General features: G+C 45.4%; 1 pseudogene; it reads right to left on the minus strand.

Annotated features, from left to right (window-relative positions):
* Positions 1 to 1,571: 1,571 nt before the first annotated feature.
* On the minus strand, positions 1,572 to 2,570 carry LOC133770636 (Y-box-binding protein 2-like; annotated as a pseudogene).
* Positions 2,571 to 20,211: the final 17,641 nt, after the last annotated feature.

Genomic DNA, 20,211 nt, shown 5'->3' on the forward strand with positions numbered 1-20,211 from the left:
CATGTAAAATCCAAGATCTCAGAATTTAAACCAATGAAGCTCCTACCTTCTATGGTCATTTTATCAAAAGCAATCTTAGACAAGTTTTTGTTAATTATAACCTATTAACTTGTTACTGTATCATTTATAGAAGCTTTAAGAAATGAAAAAACAAACCAAGTCTGACTTTCGTCAAAGTTTTTTGTTGTTTTGTTTTGTTTTTTTTGACAGGCAGAGTGGACAGTGAGAGAGAGAGACAGAGAGACAGAGAGAAAGGTCTTCCTTTGCCATTGGTTCACCCTCCAATGACCACCGCGGCCGGTGCGCTGCGGCTGGCGCACCATGCTGATCCGAAGGCAGGAGCCAGGTACTTCTCCTGGTCTCCCATGGGGTGCAGCGCACTCCGGGGCCACAGCAGAGAGCTGGCCTGGAAGAGGGGCAACCGGGACAGAATCTGATGCCCCGACTGGGACTAGAACCCGGTGTGCTGGCGCCACTAGGCAGAGGATTAGCCTGTTGAGCCACAGCACCAGTCGTCAAAGTTTTAAAGTCACACAAATAATAGGAAAGTGAGTTACTTCAAAACATAAAGAAAACACACTTACTACTTTTTTTTTTTTTTCATTCAGAGCATTCATGCCCTGGAGATCAGAAAGAGGTGTTCTGGGACTATTCCAGGTTATATCTAACAAGAGAAAAAAAAATTCAAATGAGTATTAAGAAAAATTACACATGAAACAACTTTACTAAAAGCAATGAAATTAAATTTCGACAGCAAATGTTTGTTAAATATGAAGCATCCAAATGACACAAACTAAATCTCATAACTGTGTTTACAAATGCACCCAATTAGAGAACTTAATAATGAACTCTTAATTCTTTTTTCTTTCTTAAAGGTAATTTGATTATTTGAAAGACAGAGCCTCAGGGGTAGGAATGGCAGGGAGAGAGATGGACCAATCTTCCCTCTGCTGGTTCACCACCCAAATAGCAGCAATACCAGGGCTGGGCTAGACAGAAGCCAGGATCCAGGAGCTTCATCTGGGTCTCCCACGGGGTGCTGCTTTTCCAGGCCATTAGCAGGGAGCTGGATTGGAAGTAGATTTGCTGGGACACAAACTTCTGCCCAGATGCGATGCCAGCATCATAGGCAGCAATTTAACCCACCTAAGCCACAATACCAGCCACTTTTTTTTTTTTTTTGCCTGTTTTTGTTTTTACTGGAGGCTCAGGTGGCACATGACAGTTCATAGAATGGCTTCGAGGTAGGGGCTCAAGGGAAACAAAAAATAAACTGGGGTGGGAAAGAAAAACAACCCGGAGAAGGTAAGAGCTGGCAGGTTCCTTCTCAGCCCGTTTTAGGGGAGGGAGTCGACGCCTCTGAAAATAAGGATGGATCCCTTAGTTCAACCCTTGGTAGGGAAGAGGGGAAGAACGCAAAAGGCTGGAGCTTTGGCTCTCCTGAGTCTCAGGGAAAAGCCATGTTTTCATGTCATGAATTATGGGAAAGGGGGGAGGGGTGCTGGGTAGGGTACAAGTCAGTTGGAAAAACTGGCAGAAACCAGATGGTGGCTGGGTGTCCTGATTTGGAATCACTCCAGCATGGGGGGGGGGGGGGGGGAGAGGCGGGGATCCCCACTGTTGATGGGGGCTGAGGTCTCTGAGGCTGTGGGCTGCCGGGGGCTGGGGGGCTGCTGCCGTCGCTGCTGGAAGTAGGGGCGGTTTCGTGGGCGCTGGGGCTCAGGCCGGGAGCCATCAGCGGGGCCTTGGCTGGGCTTGGTCTCCCCATCCCCACCTTCTGTGCTAGCTGCCGGGGTGGCCTCAGGCAGAAGGGCCTGCGATATCTGGGCCGGAATCTGGGTAGGGGCACCCGCTCCTCTCCCTGTTGTTGGTCCCCCTCCAACGGGGCTGTGTCTTTGGGCTCCACCCCACCAGGGCTGCTGCTGGTTGGGGGGCCAGGGGCCTCACATAAACCGCCATGGGCACCGCTGCCTGGGCCACTGCCAGCTCTGTCCCGCCGGAGGGCACCTCTGCCACCATGGGTGGCGGGGCAGCTGGGCGAGGCCGGGGATGAAGCGGCGGAGCCTGCGTTGATTGGGGGCGTAGCGGCTGCCCTTCACCTTCACCGGCACCCCCCCCCCCCCGCCAGGCAGCTTCCGCGCCCTTCTCTCCTTCCCGGACCTCGAACTCCACAGTCTCCCCATCTCCAACGCCGCGCAGAAACTTCCTGGGGTTGTTTTAATAGCTGTCTGGCGAATAAGGACATCCTCCTCAGTGTCATGCCTGTTGATGACTCCGGAGCCATTCCGGACAGTGCCCAGGACCTGAACGGCCAGCACCGGCTTGTCCGCCTGACTCCGGGCGGGGGCGCGGGGGTCCCCGGGGCTGCCGTCGCCGGGCTGCCAGGGGTGCGAGAGCCCGGCGCCGAGGGGGTCCCAGCAATGGGGCCCGCGGCGGCTCCGCCCCGCCGCCTGCTTTCTGCGGCTCCCCCGCGGGCACCGGTACCACCACCGATACCACCCCTGCTGCCTTCGCAGGCACTGCCGCCCGGGAGCCACTGTCGCCACCGCTGCCGCCTCCGCCTCGCTCATCCCGCCGGGTCCAGTACCGGCCCCGCAGCCCCGGCCCCTCCCGCCCCGGGCTCACCAACCCACCACCCCGCTCGGTCCTCGCGACCCCAGGCTCGCCCGCCCGCCAGCAGCGGGGCCTGATCCGAGGCCAATCGCAGCCCACTGCAGCAGCGCGCAGGCCCCGCCTCCTGGCCACCAGCCAATCCTAGCACAGCAGCCCCCTGGCGCCCACGCCGGCCCCGCCTCCCGGAATTCACACCCAGCTCTTCTTTCCTTTAAACAGTAAACTCAGGAAACATAAGTGAAACCAGGAAGACGGTCTAGAAGTAGACAAATTCCTATTTTCATATCACCCCCCAATTTTACTATGAACCCTTTGCATCATTTTCAGCAATAAATATACTGACAACATGGACTATAAACTTCAGAGATCAATTGACCTTAAAGAGAAAGGCACTCTTGGAGCCATTGTTAAGGCACAGCAGGTTAAGCTGCTGCTTGAGGTGCCAGCATCCCAGAGAGGCACTGGCTCATGTCTCAGCTGTTGCACTTCTGGTCCAGATCCCAGCTAATGCATCTGGGAAAGCAATGGAAGAGGGCCCAAGTGCTTGGACCCCTGCCACCAATGTGGGAGACTCAGCTGGAATTCCAGGCTCCTGGATTTTACCTGGTCCATCCACATCTGTTGTGGGTATTTGGGGAGTGAAGCATCAGATGGAAGATATCTCTCTCTAATTCTCTCTCTCTAACTCTGCCTTGGAAGGAAAGAAGAGAGTAGAGGGGAGGGGAGTAGATGGACAAGAAGGGGAGGGGAGGGAGGGGAGGAAGGAAGGGAGGAAGGGAGGAAGGAAGGAGTGACTCAAAAATAACAACTTTTTCCTTAAGGACTATGAATATTTAAAATGGGGGATGGGTGTTACAGCAAAGCAGGTTAAGCCATAGCTTGCAATGTCAGCACCCACACTGGAACACTGGTTCATGTTTAAGATGCTCTACCTCTGATCCAGCTCTGATTGTGCACCTGGGAAAGCAGCGGCAAACAGCCCTGGAAAACACTCCAAGTGCTTGGACTTCTGCCACCCACATGAGAAATAGGGATAGCACATGGGTGCCAGTTTGTGTCCCAGCTGCTCCACTTCCCATTCAGCTCCCTGCTAAAAGCCTGGGAAAAGCAGCAGCAGAAGTTGGCCCAAGCACATGGGCACTTGCTATCCAAACAGGAGACCCGGATGGAGTTCCTGACTCCCGGCTTCAGGCTGGCCCAACACTGGCCTTTGTGGCCATCTGGGAAGCGAAACAGCAGAAGACTGAGCTCTCTCTGCTTTTCCACCTTTCCCTGTAACTCTTTCAAAATAATAGTTTTAAAAGTCTTTATTTTTTTATTGAACTTTTATTTAATGAATATAAATTTCCAAAGTACACCTTATGTGTTACAATGGCTTCCCCTCTCCCAAAACTTCCCTCCCACCCACAACCCTCCCCTTTCCCACTCCCTCTCCCCTTCCAATCACATCAAGATTCATTTTCAATTCTCTTTATATACAGAAGATCAGTTTAGTATATATATTAGGTAAAGATTTCAACAGTTTGCCCCCATATAGCAACACAAAGTGAAAAAAAAATACTGTTGGAGTACTAGTTATAGCATTAAATAAGAGTGTACAGCACATTAAAGACAGAGATCCTACATAATATTTTTTAAAAAAATTAGTTTTCTATGCCATTTCCAATTTAACACCAGGTTTTTTTTTTCATTTCCAATTATCTTTATATAGAGAAGATCGATTCAGTATATAATTAGTAAAGATCTCATCAGTTTGTACCCACGCAGAAACACAAAGTGTAAAAATACTGCTTCAGTACTAGTTATAGCATCACTGTACATTAGACAACACATTAAGGACAGATCCCACATGGGATGTAAGTACACAGTGACTTCTGTTGCTGACTTAACAATTTGACACTCCTGTACATGGCATCAGTAATCTCCCTAGGCTCTAGTCAGGAAAGTGAAGAGGCAACTGACAGAATGGGAAAAAATATTTGCAAACTATGCTACAGATAAAGGGTTGATAACCAGAATCTACAAAGAAATCAAGAAAATCCACAACAACAGAACAAACAACCCACTTAAGAGATGGGCCAAGGACCTCAAGAGACATTTTTCGAAAGAAGAAATCCAAATGGCCAACAGACACATGAAAAACTGTTCAAGATCACTAGCAATCAGAGAAATGCAAATCAAAACCACAATGAGGTTTCACCTCACCCCAGTGAGAATGGCTCACATTCAGAAATCTACCAACAATAGATGCTGGAGAGGATGTGGGGAAAAAGGGACACTAACCCACTGTTGGTGGGAATGCAAACTGGTTAAGCCACTATGGAAGTCAGTCTGGAGATTCCTCAGAAACCTGAACATAACCCTACCATATAACCCAGCCATCCCACTCCTTGGAATTTACCCAAAGGAAATTAATTTGGCAAATAAAAAGCCATCTGCACATTAATGTTTATTGCAACTCAATTCACAATAGCTAAGACCTGGAAACAACCCAAATGCCCATCAACAGTAGAATGGATAAAGAAATTATGGGACATGTACTCCATAGAATACTATACAGCAGTAAGAAACAATGAAACCCAGTCATTTGCAACAAGCTGGAGGAATCTGGAAAACATCATGCTGAGTGAATTAAGCCAGTCCCTGAAGGACTTCTGAAAATTTACCTGCCAAAAAAAACTAGGATCTTAGGGAACTCTAGTAAAACAGTTCCTGGAAATTGGGCCGAAACCATGAGTCAAGGGCAGGCAGCTGCAGTTCGAGATAAGGCGCCAGATAAAGGCATGGGAAGCACCCAACCGCCCCTTATCTGTAGGTCCCGGCAGACGGCAAAAGTATGCAGGGTATTTTCTGCACGCCCCTGCCCTGCTTGCTTGGGAAACTGCCCGAACTGCCCCCTTCCTTAGCCCCTTACCCAGTAACCATTAACATATCCAATGAAATTGTAACACGACTAAATATGCTAATGTTGTGGTTTTAAGCTTTAAATACCCTGGAAAACTGATGTTCGAGGCCGCACTCTCTGCACTACACTAGAGTGTGCTGTTGAGTCGGCCCATTTGCAAATGAAATAAACTTCCTCTTGTTATTACATCGGTTGGAGTGGAGGTCGTGTTTCTGGGGTCCGGTCAATTTGTGGGACGCCTGCTTAAGGGGTCTTACATCCCAAAGAGACAAATATCATTTGTTTTCCCTGATCGGTGACATCTGAGCACCAAAGGGTAAACCTGTTGAAGTGAAATGGACACTATAAGAAACAATGACCTGATCAGCTCTTGTCCTGACTCTAGATGTACAATGTAATTCTTTATCCTTTTTAGTATCTGTTGTTGTTGTTCTAGTACTAGTGGTTGAACTCTGTAATTAACACACAATTATTCTTAGGTGTTTAAATTTTAACTGAAAAGTGATCCCTGTTAAATTTAAGAGTGGAAAAAGAGAGGGAGGAGATGTACAATTTGGGACATGCACAATCGGACTTGCCCCAAATGATGGAGTTAGAAATGTGCCAGGGCATTCCAATACAATCCCATCAAGGTGGCATGTACCAATGCCATCTCACTAGTCCAAGTGATCAATTTCAATTCACAATTGATGGCTCTGATAGGTCTAAGAGTCAAAGGGATCACACAAACAAGACAAGTGTCTGCTAATACTAACTGATAGAATCAAAAAGGGGAGAGAAAGATCCAACATGGGAAGTGGGATACACAGCAGACTCACAGAATGGCAGGTGTCCTAAACAACACTCTGGCCTCAGAATCAGCCCGTAAGGCATTTGGATCTGGCTGAAGAGTCCATGAGAGTATTGTAGGCATGGAAAGCCAAGATACCATGGAAAAGAAAAAAAAAAGAAGACCTAAATGAAAGATCTCTGTGAGTGAGATCCCAGTGGAAAGAATGGGGCCATCAAAGGAGGAGGTACCTTTCTCTGAAGGGAGGAGAGAACTTCCACTTTGACTATGACCCTATCGGAATAAGATCAAAGTCAGCGAACTCTAAAGGCTTCCATAGCCCTGGCAACTCATGACTAGAGCCTAGGGAGATTACTGACACCATGAACAGGAGTGTCAAATTGTTAAGTCAGCAACAGAAGTCACTGTGTACTTAAGTCTTTATATTTTATAATCTTGAAGTAGAAGAGGCCTTCCTATAGAAATAAACATATCGAGAGCCAAGCACTTTAAAGGAAAGAATGGCAGAATTAATTGCATAAAATCTTAAACTATAGGGTCACACAAGCAGGTATCATAAACCAATCTTAAAACTCAACTATTGGGGCCCACGTAGTAGCATAGCGGGGTAATAAGCCTCTGCCTGTGATGCCAGCATCCCATATGGGCACCAATTTGAGCCCCAGCTGCTCTACTTCTGATCCAGCTCCTGGCTAGTGCACCTGGGAAAGCTGCAGAAGATGCCCCAAGTGGTTGGGCCCCTGTGCCTGACACAGGAGACCTGGATAAAGTTCCAAACTCCCACCTGCAGCCTGCCAGCTTGGCCATTGCAGCATTTTGGAGAGTGAACTAGTGGAAGGAAGATTAATCTCTCTGTCTCTCCTTCTAACTGAGACTTTCAAATCAATCAATAAATCTTAAAAAAAAAACTCAAGTAACTAAGTAACTAGTTACATACAAAATATATGTGATCCTGTGCATCTCCAGAACAATCCAAATAAGTAGCTCCTAAGAAGGAATGACAAAAAAAATCAACAGTGCAAGGATATTTTTCACAAAACTTTCATCACTGAACAGTATAGTAATATAAGGGGACAGTGTACCTTATCAGGTTAGGAGATACAAACACTGGTCGTTTCCAATGTGGGTAAGAGGTTTGGCAATTACATATATTACTTTCCAAGTCCAATATTTTTTGGAAAGCAATTTTGCTGCAACACCAATCAATTTTTTTATTTTTATTTCATTTTATTTGAGAGGTAAAGGAAGAGAAAGAAAAACAGTGAGAGAAACAGAGAGCTCAAACTGCTGGTTCCCTCCCCAAATGCCCAGCCATGTACAGGTGGGATTGGGACAGGCTGAAGCCAGGAACTGGGAGCTCCATCCAGGTCTGCCACATGGGTAGCAGGGCCCCTAGCACTAGAGCCATCACCTACGGCCTCCCAAGGTCTGTATGAGCAGGAAGCTCAAGTCAGGAGCTGAAGCCAGGCCTCACACCCAGGAACTCCAATGTGGACCATGTATGTGTCCGAAATGGTATCTTAACCAGCAGGCCACACACTCACTGTACTACCAAGTTTTAAAACACACAAGTCCTTAAATCAGTCACTGCATTTTGAAGATTTTCTCCTAGAAAAATGAGCACAAGTAAGAATATTTGGTGAGAGATGAAGCTGTGGCACAGCAGGTTAAGCCACCACCTGAGATGCCAGACACTCATAGGAGCACCAGTTTGGGTCCTGGCTGCTCCACTTCTGATCCAGTTTCCTGCTCTGTGTGAGTAAAGAAATACCCTCTGCAGCATGGCCCAGGCTCAGAGATCTGAAAACCCAGGAGCCCTGTCCTTGAATGGACCCTAAGTGCTCAATAACCTCTCACGTGATGTAAAACCCACCTGACACAGCTTTTGCTGACTTAAAAGTAGATAATTCTTTGGATTTAATGTTAATCCTCCTGTGTGGCAGGGCAAGAGAGGCTTCAAATTACCACTAAGGCAATAACCTCTCTAAACCACTCCTAGAATTCGGAATATTCCAGGACTGATCCCATCAAAAAAATTGGGAGGGCCAGTGCTGTGGTGTAGCAGGCAGAGCCATCACCTGCAGTTCCAGCATCCGATGTTGGCACCAATTCGAGTCCTGACGGCTCCACTTCCAATCTGGCTCTCTGCTGGGGTCTGAGACAGCAGTGGAGGGTGGGCCCCTGCACCCATGTGAGAGATTCGGAAAAAGCTCCTGGCTTTTGGCTTTAGACACACACAGCTCCAGCCATTGCAGCCAGTTGGGGAGTAAATCAGACAATAAGACACCTCTTTGTCTCTGTGCCACTCCACCTCTCTGTTTAACTCTGATTTTCAAATAAAATAAATAATTCTTTTTTAAAAAATTGGAAGCATGCATGAAATATGAAAAAAATTCAGGCCTACTAAGTACAATCTGCCAAATTCAATAGAAGGGGCATTTTTGTCTCACTGAAAGGTGCACACACATGTGTACAAATGTGTATATTCACACATGCATATACGCATACATGTGTGACAGAATTATGAGAACATGTAGGATAACAACTCTCATGGTCTTGGCTTTCTACCACTGATATATGATTTACAATCTTCCCTTTTTGGCTAAACTTACACATTTTCACTGTTTGTGCAGGCAGCCATAATCGATAACCCCTAAACACATCTATGGCTCTACCTACCCAGGTATGCTCAGCTCAAGTGTCTCCCTGTGCAGGGAGTCCAGCCGGCACGCCATCTCTGTGTCAACTTGCTCTTCCTTTAGAATCTGTACATTCGAGACTCACTCAAAATCAAGTCCAACATGCACAGAGTCCAAAACCATGCTAACGAGCAGGTTAGTACTGACCTGCTGACACTGCTCTCAACAGTCCTGTTTCAAACAGCCAAGGCTGAATCACAGGAAACTGCTAAATTTACAGCACCAAAGTCTCAGGTCCAGTTTAGTCCAGGCTATCACCCAATGGAAGGACAGCTGAAATGCCTGTTCTGTATTCCACTTTGTGTTTTGTGCACAGTCTCTTCTAAGGGGAAAACATGTCCTTCCTTGCTCATGTTTCCTTTATAATAAACATAGGGGCCAGGTTAAGACCTAACTTCTTGTTTCTCTGCCAAGTGCACACAGCCATAGAACTTCTATCAAGAAGACTAACATGGGGCCGGTGCTGTGGTGCAGCAGGTTAATGCCCTGGCCAGAAGCGTCAGCACCCCATATGGGTGCCGGTTCTAGTCCTGGCTGCTCCTCTTCCAATCCAGCTCTCTACTATGGGCTGGGAAAGCAGTAGAAAATGGCCCAAGTCCTTGAGGCCCTACAACAGCATGGAAGACCCGGAAGAAGCTCCTGGCTCCTGGCTTCAAGATCAGCAGAGCTCTGGCCACTGTGGCCATCTGGGGAGTGAACCATCAGATGGAAGACCTCTCTCTCTCTGCTTTTCCTTCTCTCTCTGTATAACTCTGACTTTCAAATAAATAAATAAATCTTTTAAAAAGGCTGGTTTAGTTAAGGTGAAAAGAAAAGTGACAAAGGATGACATAAACTATGCCTGAACTTGTAATCTGTTAGGGAAAGTTTTCTCAGTCTTGATATGCCTGACATTCTGGGTCAGACAACTCTGCCATAGGTGGCCATCCTATACACAGTAGGATGTTTAGCCATATCCTGAAATTTGAACCACTAGAAACCTGCAGCACTCCCCAAGCTATGATAACCAGGATTGTCTCCAGACAAGACCAATATCCCCAAAGGAACAAAAGCACCCCTAGTTGACATTCACTGCTATTTAGGGATGAATGAAAGTAAGGACAGCTTGGTCTTATTCTTGCCAACATGAACTAATATTTTTAAACAGTTATTCTAAAATGCAAATTAAATACATATTATATAAGCAAAATTCTCAACATTTTACATATTAAATCAACATTTCATTGACAATACTCAAGGACCAATTTATTTACTTATTTGAATGGCAGAGCAGAGAGAGGCAGAGGCAGAGATAGAGTGAGAGGTCTTCCATCTGCTGGTTCACTCCCCAGATGGCCTCAACAGCAAGAGCTGTGCGGATCCAAAGCCAAGAGCTTCTTCCGGGTCTCCCATGCAGGTACGGAGTCCCAAGCATGGGCCATCTTCTACTGATTTCCTAGGCCATAGCAGAGAGCAGGAACAAAAGTGGGGCAGCCAGGACTAGAACTGGTGCCCATATGGGATACCAGCATGGCAGCAGCTACATTACCCGCTCCACCACAGCACTGGCCCCTCAAGGACCAATGAAAAGACATCCATCCCAGAGTCTCTGGGCAAAAACACTTATTTCTTCTTCAGAGAAACTGCAAAGGAGCAACTGCCAACCCAGTGCTGAATAAGAGGCAGGGAAGCAGGGCTGGGACTAGGGGGAGGGGAATGAAGAGCCTGTAGGGGCCAGGAAATGGGTCTGAATGTGAGGCTTACAAGGGGAAGAATCTGCCGCTGGCCCTGAAGAGCAGCCTGATTCTGTGTCCTAAGGTCTGTCCTGTGCCAGCCTCAGCAGTCACACCTTCCTCTTCTTCACCTCTGTGTCCTTTCAAGATCCATGGAGGCTGCCTGTGTGTGCTGCAGTGATGCTACCCAACAGGGGACCAGCAGCCCAGCAGAGAGACAGGGTGTCACCAACAAGAGCACACTTAGGACACTCACTAAGGTTCTGAAACTGGAAGGAGGAACAGAGGGGCATTCAAGGACATTTCCAAAATGCTGTCCTTTAAAAAGCTGGTGTTGGGCCGGTGCCATGGCTTAACAGTCTAATCCTCCACCTTGCGGCACCAGCACACCGGGTTCCAGTCCTGGTTGGGGCGCCGGATTCTATCCTGATTGCCCCTCTTCCAGGCCAGCTCTCTGCTATGGCCCGGGAAGGCAGTGGAGGATGTCCCAAGTGCTTGGGCCCTGCACCCGCATGGCAGACCAGGAGAAGCACCTGGCTCCTGGCTTTGGATCAGCGAGATGTGCGGGCTGCAGCGGCCATTGGAGGGTGAACCAACAGCAAAAAAGGAAGACCTTTCTCTCTGTCTCTCTCTCTCACTCTCCACTCTGCCTGTCAAAAAAAAAAAAAAGCTGGTGTTGTATTCATGGTGGGTTTTAATTCTTCAGCTTTGGCATCATACTTGCAATGGAAATGATGTCATAGGAATCAGTTTCTAAGTATTGCTATGTAACTGTGTTATCTCCCAGGAACACTGAAAAGCAGCACTGCCTGAGGCTCCCTTATCTGAAATGCTTGGGAGAAGTGTTTCAGATCACAGTTTTATTGACTTTGGAAAATTCTCATGGACTCCAGGTTGGGCATCCCTAATATAACAATAATAAATACAAAATGCTCCAAAATACTCTGAACATAAATACTACTAGCTCAGAGTTTGAAATTTCACATTTTCAGATTACAAGTGCTCAGCATATAGCATACACTGTGTGGTTAACAATGCTAACTTCAGTAAATATGTCTCAAGAAAAATATTTATTTACTTTATGTATTTGAGAGGGAAAGAGAGACAAATCTCCTAACTACTAGTTTAGTCTCCAAATGACTTATTTGCCCAGGGCTTGGTCAGACCAAACTGGAAGCTGGGGAACTTAATCCAGGTCTCCCATGTGGGTGACAACAGCCCAACTATGTGAGCCATCAACAGTTGCCTCCCAGAATGCACAATGGTAGCAAGCTGAAGTCAGAAGTAGAGCAGGACCTCAAACCCAGGCACTCTGATAAGGGATGGAGGCATCCAAAATGACCTCTTAGTAGCTGTACCAAACACCCAGTCCAAGTCTTACATTGAAGGGCTCATGTAACTACAATACGCCTACCTGGATAGGAAGCCCACCTGGATAATATCCCTGTTGCTAACTGCAAATCAAATGACCAAAAGCCTAACTTATGCCTGCGAAATTTCAGTGCTGTGAAACATAATCATGGACTTATTTCTTGCCAAACTCAAAGTCCTGGGGACTAGTATGGAAAATTATGACCTACATCCCAATAGGAAATGCATTTCTCAGCAAGGGCTGTAGTCTAAAAGTTCAGAGTATACAGACTCTGGCATAGAAAACGCTAAGCGTCTAGTCTATCAAGAAACTCTAAAAAGTTTAACATGTTAAAAATAAAACAATGTTACTTTAAAAGCTGCATAAGCAATAAAAATTACATGAACTTTAAAGAAAGTAAAAACAAAAAGGGAGCTGGCACTTTCCCTAGTTTAAGAAACAGGACCTTGTGGCTGGCGCTGTGGCGTAGAGGGTAAAACTGCATCCCAGTCCCAGCAGCTCCACTTCCGATCCAGCTCCTTGCTAATGCCCCTGGGAATACAGGGAAACATGGCCCATGTGAATGGGCCCCTGCACCCATGTGAGAGCCTCAGAAGAAGCTCCTGGCTCCTGGCTTCAGACTGGCCCAGCTCCAGCTATCATGGCCATTTGGGGAGTGAGCCAGTTGATGAAAAGATCTCTCTCTCTCTCTCTCTCTCTCTCTCTCTTTCTCCCTCTCTCTCACTCTCTCTTTCTGTAACACTGCCTTTCAAATAGATAAATAATAAATCTCAGGGAAAAAAAGAAACGGGACCTTTGAAACTTCCCAATTTTTGGTAGGATTATTTGAGTTACAGCAACAGCTTGAGCATTCTGAGAAGAATGAAGGATGAAGGTGAAAATGAAGCTTACTGCTGTTTTAGCATCAAATCATAATGCCTAGGAAACCCAGAAGACATGAGTTCTGAGCCAGTGACAATTTCCATAGCCCAGTATCTCAGTTTGATACTAGGTATCAATATCAGAGGAGGTATTGGCCAGATGAAGACCATGTCATGGACAGGCTGTTCCATACAAGGTTCATCAAGGAAAAGCACGGGCGGTGACACAGCCCTGGGTTCAGCTGATTGACTGGGCCTAAAATAACACCATCCAAAGGACTCAGACCCAGCAGACAGAATTGGAGATGAAGGAAGAAAGTACATGGCATGCAGCATCTATGCAAATGCTCCCTGGATAAAGGTACAGAGGAACAGACCATGAATACATTTACCAGCTTCACATCTCACATCTCTAGACAAAAGAGAACTGTTTCTCAATCTCTGCTAGCAATGTGCTAAACACATTAACCCCAATTGGGGTGAACACTTAATCCACAGTGGGGCAGTCTGCAAGGTGATATAATTACAGTGCCCAAGACTGACAGGAAAAAATGGGGATGGGCCAGAAACAACTTCACAAATATTAGTGGATCTGAATGTTGCTGTAACATAAAAGTTTCAAAACTTGGGGATGGCACAGTGGCGTAGCGGGTAAAGCTGCCACCTGCAGTGCTGGCATCACATTTGGGCGACAGTGCGAGACCCGGCTGCTCCACTTCCGATCCAGCTCTCTGGTATGGCATGGAAAAGCAGCAGAAGATGGCCCAAGTCCTTGGGCCCCTACACCCCCATAGAGAATTGGGAAGAAGCTCCTGGCTCCTGGATTTGGATCGGCACAGCTCCGGCCATTGAAGCCAATTGGAGAATGAACCAGCAGATGGAAGACTTCTCTCTCTGCCTCTCCTTCTCTCTGTGTGTAACTCTTTTTTTTGACAGGCAGAGTGGACAGTGGGAGAGAGAGAGACAGAGAGAAAGGTCTTCCTTTGCCGTTGGTTCACCCTCCAATGGCCGCAGCGGCCAGCGCACTGTGGCCAGCGCATCACGCTGATCCGAAGCCAGGAGCCAGGTGCTTCTCCTGGTCTCCCATGTGGGTGCAGGGCTCAAAGACTTGGGTCATCCTCCACTGCACTCCCAGGCCACAGCAGAGAGCTGGCCTGGAAGAGGGGCAACCGGGACAGAATCTGGCGCCCCGACCAGGACTAGAACCTGGAGTGCCGGCGCCGCAGGTGGAGGATTAGCCTATTGAGCCGCAGCACTGGCCTGTAACTCTGACTTTCAAATAAATAACAAATATTTTTTTAAAAGCTTCAAAACTCAAAGAAAGTATATCTCATATAATGACCAATACACAACTAGGTACACTGTCCTCACAAGAATTCTCAACCAGCAAAATCAGCTAAGAAGCCACCTATAGGAGTCACCAGCAGCCTATGATAGCTATGATATTGTGGAAGCAGACAATGAGTCACAAACAGAACACCAACCCCAGCGTCCACTCTATCAAATGCACCAATGTAAGGGTTTCCCAGCTTATAAAACACTCAAAGCCTAGAGTTCCCATTCATTACCTCATCCTAGCATAAACATTTAGTGGAAGAAAGGTATATTCTGTCACCTTTTTTCTTCCCCACTAGAATTGTGCTTTAATCCATTTATCCACTCAGAAGTACTTTCCACAAAAACTAAACCTGTGTTCTTTTTATCCTGTACTCATGGAATCAGTGTCAAAAGCAATGTGACCTAGAATTCAGTCGGCGCCGAGGCTCAATAGGCTAATCCTCCGCCTGCAGCGCTGGCACACTGGGTTCCAGTCCCGGTCGGGGAACTGGATTCTGTCCCAGTTGCTCCTCTTCCAGGCCAGCTCTCTGCTGTGGTCTGGGAGATCAGTGGAGGATGGCCCAAGTGCTTGGGCCCTGCACCCTCTGGGAGACCAGGAGAAGTACCTGGCTCCTGCCTTTGGATCAGCGTGGTGCGCCGGCCATGGTGGCCATTGGAGGGTGAACCAACGGCAAAGGAAGACCCTTCCCTCTGTCTTTCTCACTGTCCACTCTGCCTGTCAAAAAATAAATAAGTAAATAAATTAAAAATAGAAAACCAATGTTAACTATAATTCAGTAGATGTGCCCATTCTACAGAGGAGCATAAACAATGAATGTTCCTCTGCATCTCATGAAGATATGACCAACACCTTCTAAGTTCCATTCTGGGGCAGCACAATCTCAGGCACAACAAAATGAATGCAGTGGTGTAACAGGTAGGAAATATCCACTGCTTAAATGCCTTCTCATATTATTGTACATCTTCTAACATATTTCCATTAGGGTTAGTTCCTAAAATCTCTCATAGGGTAGAAAGAAAAGAGGTTTATCAGCCATCTCACAAGAGGAATTACTTAAACTTACTGAGATGGTATGATTTTTTTCAAAAGTTACAGTATTTGGGGGCCAGTACTGTGGTGCAGCAGGTTAAAGCCTTGGCCTGAAGCACCAATATTCCATGTGCACTAGTTCTAGTCCCAGCTGTTCTAGTTCTGATCCAGCTCTCTGCTAAGGCCTGGAAAAGCAGTAGAGATGGCCCAAGTCCTTGGGCCCCTGAACCCATGTGAGAGACTCAGAGGAAGCTCCTGGTTCCTGATTTTGGATTGGCTCAGCTCTGGCCACTATGGCCATTTGGGGAGTGAACTAGTGGATGAAAGACCTCTCCCCCGACACATACACTTCTCTACCTCTCTGTGTAATTCCTTCAAATAAAAAAAAAAGAATCTTTAAAAAATGATACAGTATTTTTCAGCAGCACACCCTGAGCTCAAACCAAGATCTTTTCACAGCTTGTCATCCTTGATCATGCTGTGCAGAACATCTCTGCTTAAATGACAGTAACAGTAAAATAAAAAACAGAGCTTTTAAAATCGAGCTCTTTTTATTTATAAACATAAAACTACAAGAATAATTTTGTCAAAAACATTAATTTTTCCAAAAATCATAATGAAACAACCAATAAAATGAGGTTATTATCTAATATTTTAAATTGGAAGATTAATTTAGTAGTCAAACTACCACATTAGGCACATTAGTAATCTAAATCACATGCATAGACAATATTTAGAATATTTCTAAAACCGGAGAGCGGCAAGATGGCGGAATAGGAAGGAAGCACATTGATAGTTCGTCAAGACACACGTTAATATAAGTGGAGATACTGCAGGGTCAAGGAAGAGTAGGGGAAGAAACAGCAGAGGAAACTCTTTCGGAACTAGTGATTCACAGTGGACCTGCGTGGAGAGCGTGGGAGCCCAAGTTCGGGACAGCAGCGGCAGACTCAACGCACCAGCGCTGGAACGCGAGGTGAGCCGAACCTCCATAGCCCGAGACACCAGCGGGCAAGCGGAAAGAGGAGGCTAGAGGGAACGAGGCTTGAAACTCCGTGGGGAAAAGTTCACCAGGCTAACTAGAAGAGAGAGAGGAAAAAAAAAAGTGACCGATACGGACACGAGTCTCTCTCTCTCCGCTCACCTCTCAAAGGCGAGCAAGACAAAGAGCAGGCGCCATTTTGGACATACGTCATAAGCAGGGCGACCTCAGGTCTGCACCGGCCCTGAGCCTAGCAGAAAAACCTGACTCTGGGGGGAGGGGTGAAATAACAGGAGATTGGCATCTAACTTGGCAACCCAGTGGGAGACTGCAGGAGAATTGGAGCCCACACCGAGGGCAGCAGAGATTCCCTGTGTGGTCCTTGGGAAAGAGCTTCCGATCTCTGGCTCCTGTGGGTATATCATTTGCCTGCTAATTACTACCTCCAATTACGTTCAGCTGTGCGGAATTACTTCCCTTTTGAATCAAAAAAAGAAAGAGAGATTTACCACGCCTAACCTGGGAGTGTCATCTTTGACACACCCTCAGCCCTGAGGAACCAAACACAGCTCTCAGTCCACACTCATCTCAAGCCTCTAAGGCTCCACCGAAAGCAGACAGTCCACTTAATAAGGAGCCATAGTGTAACAAGAAAAAACACCACAGTGAAGAAACCAAATATCTCCAACATGCCTAACAACAAACGCAAAAACCAAGCTAACAAGAACAAGGAAGACACTATGACGCCCCCAAATGAAAAAGACACCCCAATTCAAGATTATGAAGATGATGAGATCGAAGAAATGCAAGAAGCGGATCTCAAAAAATTGCTAAAAACATTAAGAACTTCTCAAAAACAAATTCTTGAACTACAGAAATCCTTAATGGACAAGATAGAAAATCTCCCTCGTGAAAATGAAATATTAAGGAGGAATCAAAATGAAATGAAACAACTAGTGGAACAAGAAACTCTGATAGTGACGAGAAATCATAATGAAATGAAGAATTCAATAGATCAAATGACAAACACATTAGAGAGCCTTAAAAACAGAATGGGCGAAGCAGAAGAGAGAATATCGGACTTAGAAGACAGAGAACAGGAAAGGAAACAGGCAAACCAAAGAAAAGAAGAAGAAATCAGAAATCTAAAAAATATTGTCGGGAATCTACAGGATACTATTAAAAAACCCAACATTCGAGTTCTAGGAGTTCCTGAAGGCATGGAGAGGGAGAAAGGATTAGAAGGCATTTTCAGTGAGATACTAGCAGAAAATTTCCCAGGTTTGGAGAAGGACAGAGGCATCTTAGTACAGGAAGCTTATAGAACCCCTAATAAACATGACCAAAAGAGATCCTCACCACGACATGTTGTAATCAAACTCACCACAGTGAAACACAAAGAAAAGATCCTAAAAGATGCAAGAGAGAAATGTCAGATTACTCTTAGAGGATCTCCAATTAGACTCACAGCAGACTTCTCATCAGAAACCCTACAAGCTAGAAGGGAATGGCGAGACATAGCCCAGGTACTAAGAGAGAACAACTGCCAGCCCAGAATACTATATCCTGCAAAGCTCTCATTTGTGAATGAAGGTGAAATTAAGACTTTTCATAGCAAACAGAAACTGAAAGAATTTGTTGCCACTCATCCTGCCCTGCAAAAGATGCTTAAAGATGTGTTACACACAGAAACACAGAAACATGGTCACCAATATGAAAGAAGGTAAAGGAAGGAAACCTCACAGCAAAAGATCACAGGAAGCTCAATTTATCTTTGACATAGAATTAAACTCTAATGCTCTGTTAAAGCAATGTGTTAAAGTAATCTATTGTGTTCTCTTGATGTCTGTTAAATTCTAATTGTTCAAAAACAGCTGAATTTTTATTAAGATCTATGGGTTATGTAAATATGTGCTTATTTTCAAAGATTTGAATAATCACCTTGTAACAAGATCAAATTTGGTCTATGAGTTTATAATTTTAAACATGGCGACTTAAAGTCTTTTGTCATCCACAGTTATATATGATTTGCTGCTCATAAAACTAAAGCGTTGTTGGTTCTGTGTGTAGCTGTCCTCCTATGGGTTCCTATGGACTTTTTCCAGCCACTTCCATTGTATTCAGTACTTTGGGATGGCTCTGTAAACAGATGAAGCCAATAATGTATTAACAGTACCAACTGAGAGAAAGTATGGTTAACTGAGGTTACTAAAAAAGCAATTCAAATCAATTGGCAATCTACAAAAAGAGTTAAAGATTTTAAAAGCTATTATTAAAAACGCTATATTGGTCTATTATGCTATGTTAAATGTGTGTACATATTGTATGTCCACATGGGGAAATTTTATTAAGAGTCTTATTTTAAATGGCTTATAGATAAGATTGTCCATAAATTTAAGCTGCTAAAATCAATCAAAGATACATTTTAATTTGAGTGACCTGAATCTATGTATCATATGTTTTAAACTTGTAGGTAGAAAGAAACTAAAAACATTTTATATGGTTGTGCTTAAGTTTGCTGGTTAAACAAACTACACCATGTTAGATATTTAAGAGGTATTTTCAAATACATGATTCTTAAAATTTATAGAAGGCATTGGACCTTCTGGTAAATGTTTTCTTAAGTTGTTATCTAATGGTTGAAACTGTTTGCTAAGTATTCATGTGATATTGCTATTGTCAGCAAGCGATCTAGGACTTGCTCCCTCATTTCTCTATTCTAAGCCCAACTTGTTCTTTCATTTCTCTATTCTCTTCAAGATAGGAAACTAAATCTATTATGAAGGAATCTGTAGGACGCACAATTTAATCTTTAGACCTTATAAAAGAGATGGCTAACATTTTTCTGTAATAGCATAGCCAAAATAAGAACTTAAATAATAATCTCATAGCTAGATTCACTTCGCCATCGGCAAAGTATACAGTAAGTAGAAAAAACCTCCCTTTCAGACCAAAGGGAAAGAAAGTTTTAAAGTGAGAATATAATTTTCCTCATGGGCATTGTCTACCTTAGAAAAACTACTACAGAACATGCCTGTGACTATAGACTTGTAGTTCAGGCCACCGAAGATTAGAGATGGGACAAGGGCACTCCCTTGACTTGCATCCTCTGGTCTGCTTTAACACAAACCAGGAGGAAAAGAAAGCTAGGCATCAGAAGCAATGGGTGGCAGGCCTATTAATGGCTGATCTGTACAGTGATCTGCCCTCAAGGAGACCCAACAGGCCAGTCCACTGCAGTGGCTTTCCATGAGGTAAGCCTGGGCTTCAGCAGAAGTCAGCTTGTGAAGAGCCCTGGCAGCTCTGCCAAGAGTTGGATCACTGGAAATGGACCTGCCCTGGAGTCGAAGGATGCCCAGGTCAGAGCCACAGATCTTATTGGCTCTAAGCTGAAAAGCCCTTCACTCAGCCCAACTTCCAAAGTGACCACTGCAGCTGAGGGTGAGGTCAAGTAGGGTCAGCAACATTGCAGGCAGAACTGTAAATTTCTTGTTAGAGTTGCCACCTGCCTTTACCTGGCCAGCTCTCCTCCCAGGCCAGCCAAGTAATGAAAGTCAACAGAGTGCCTTCCCCTAGGAGGTTCACACCTCCCTTAGGATATACCCCATGTGAAGAGATAGATAGGTCTGGGCCTCTTAACTTACAAGGCCTAAAGCCCACCAGATTATTATCAAGCCCCTTCTATCAGGTTCTATTTGCCTCTCAATCAGAAAACTTAATTGTAGCTTAGACAGCACCTTTCTTAGCTCCTCTAAGAATGACTCTGTCCTTTGTTCTAGACCCTGTCTAGCGTACTTGGGCCTCATTCCTTTGTAATCATAACCTCTACTCTACCACCAATGGCTCTACTCCCAACATGTGTGTACTGATGGTCCTCTTCCCCACTTAATGCTGTATAATTGTTCAAACC

The sequence above is a fragment of the Lepus europaeus genome, chromosome 11 (assembly GCF_033115175.1).
Source record: "Lepus europaeus isolate LE1 chromosome 11, mLepTim1.pri, whole genome shotgun sequence".
Taxonomy (NCBI): domain Eukaryota; kingdom Metazoa; phylum Chordata; class Mammalia; order Lagomorpha; family Leporidae; genus Lepus; species Lepus europaeus.